This window comes from Colobus angolensis, unplaced genomic scaffold (assembly GCF_000951035.1).
Source record: "Colobus angolensis palliatus isolate OR3802 unplaced genomic scaffold, Cang.pa_1.0 Scaffold157, whole genome shotgun sequence".
Lineage (NCBI taxonomy): Eukaryota > Metazoa > Chordata > Mammalia > Primates > Cercopithecidae > Colobus > Colobus angolensis.
In genome coordinates, this window is record NW_012114677.1 from 593,082 (window position 1) to 595,244 (window position 2,163).

The 2,163-nt window shown below is 58.9% G+C and overlaps 1 protein-coding gene across 1 annotated transcript in view; it reads right to left on the reverse strand.

Moving 5' to 3' along the window:
- Positions 1 to 2,163, reverse strand: part of CFAP99 (cilia and flagella associated protein 99) — a 56,671-nt gene that overhangs the window by 34,014 nt on the left and 20,494 nt on the right. The window lies entirely within an intron of this gene.

A 2,163-nucleotide genomic window follows, 5' to 3' on the forward strand; every position in this document is an offset into this window, starting at 1 on the left:
TCCTGCCTCAGCCTCCCGAGTAGCTGGGACTACAGACTCCAGCCACTCACACCCGGTTAATTTTTTGTATTTTTAGTAGGGATGGGGTTTCACCATTTTGGCCAGGCTGGTCTCAAATTCCTGACCTCATGTGATCCGCCTGCCTCCCAGAGTGCTGGAATTACAGGTTTGAGCCACCCCACCCAGGCCTTCAGTTGCTTTTACACTAAGATAACAGGGTAACAAGCTAACCTGAAGCATTCTGGACAAGCCACACGACCTTGCGGGGCCTTGGTTTCCGCACATGTGAACGAGAACATTTTGGGTACTGCCCTGCAAATGGGGCCATTTCCACGCCCCTCGAGTGTCGCCCTTGCAGTGCAGGGGCTGGAGGCCTGACAACTACACACTTCAGCAGCTCTGCCTCTGGGGTTCTGGGTGCAGCCTGGGCTCTGCTAGCAAGGTATACACTTATGGGAGAAATGGCAGGGGCAAGGTTGGGGGACGCCTCTTTTCCTCAGCTCCCCAGGGGTGGTAGACGCTGGGCTTCCCAGAGCCTTCTGCTCACCCCTGCCTCTCCCACTCGATGTGGTGGGGAGCTGCTCCCCGCAGTGCCCTGACCAGCTGGGAGCCAGGACTGACTCAGCATGAGTTCTTCCAGCCCTTGCAACGGCTTAAAGCACAAGGTTCCCCATGTTAAATTTAAATCCCTTTCTCCTGAGAGTGCCGGGACTGGTTTCTGGACTCCCCCTGGAATGCCAGCTGGTAGCAACGTTCTCCCAGGGACAGCCCTTTGTTCTAGGGTTCCATTGCGGGTGCTCTTTGTCTTCTCAGCCTCCACATATTGGAGGGGCTCAGGGTGCAATTCCCCTATGGTGACATTTGTTTGTTATCCACTTTCTGAGTGATCGCAGCCAGCTTCAAGGCTGACAGCATTCAGACTGCCAAATGGACACCCCAGCCGGCACCGCTCCCTGAACTCAAAAACCTCGATCCTGCTGCCGCTGGGCCTCTCCTGGATACTGGGGCGGACATCTCACATGAGTGCGTCTGAAACCAGCCTCCTGGGCTCCACCCAAGCTTGCCCCTGCCAACCTTGTAGCGCAGTAAACACGGTTCCCTGATCCCAGCGTGTCTCTCTGTCTCTCTTCCTGGCCCCTCGGCTGGGGACCCCGGCTGTTCTCCCTGCCTCTCCTCTTGCTTCCCCTCAAGTGTCTTTTCGACCCAGCAGTCAGGACGAGGTTTCTCAGATGGATGTCGCCTCAGGCGTCCTTCCTCACTGTGGCCAGCGAGGCCCTGCATGGGCATGCCCAGCTCCCTTGGAGTCCCCAGCCCGCCCTGGCTCTCTTCCAGTCACACTGGCCTCCTGTTTCCTCATTGGGGAATTGGCTGTTCCCTCTGCCTGTGACCTCCTCCTGGCACTATCACCCCACGGCTGGGAGGACTGTGCTCCTGACCAGCCCTCGCAGGACATGGCCTGTCCCAGTCGCGGCGTGGCTTGTTTACTGTCCCTTTCCTGGCTAGACGGTCACCTGGGCACTCGCCAGAGAGGAAAGAGAATGCCCTGCCTCCACATAGATCACGGGGACCCAGCGACATCCTGTGAGTGAGGCTGGGCACAGAGAGGGGCTCGGTGGGTGAGGGCTCCCCCACTGAGCTGCCAGGAGGGGCTCCGCTGGGGGCTGGCACCTCAGTTTCCCTCTCAGTTTCCTGCAGTTGCCAGGCTGTACCCACACTGAGGGCACTGACCTCCCCCCGCGTAACTGACAACATCTTGTCAGAGGAGCCCAGGAGCCAGGACAGACCCTTCTGAGAACAGTGAGTCAGCGTGGCCGCTGAGGGTGATGACTTTGCGAGACGCTGCTGACAACCTCCTCTGGCCTCCCCGGCTCAGGCAACGGCGACTCCACTTCTCATCAATGACGTCTGTGTTTCGGAAGTGTGAGCATGCATTTTTAATAAGGTCAGAGCCTTGAGCCCTACGCCATCAGCCCCAGGCAAGGGGGGTTGGGCAGGGCCACCCTGGGCCAGAGAGTCCTGGAAGCTGCAGAGCCAAGTGAGAAGCTAGTAAATGACATCCCAGTTCATGCCAGGCCAGGCCAGGCCCACAGCCAGGTCCTTGCCACTAATGCTGGGCTGGCGGCCGCCAGGACACGTGGTGTCCAGCCTATTCACAGAGAGGGG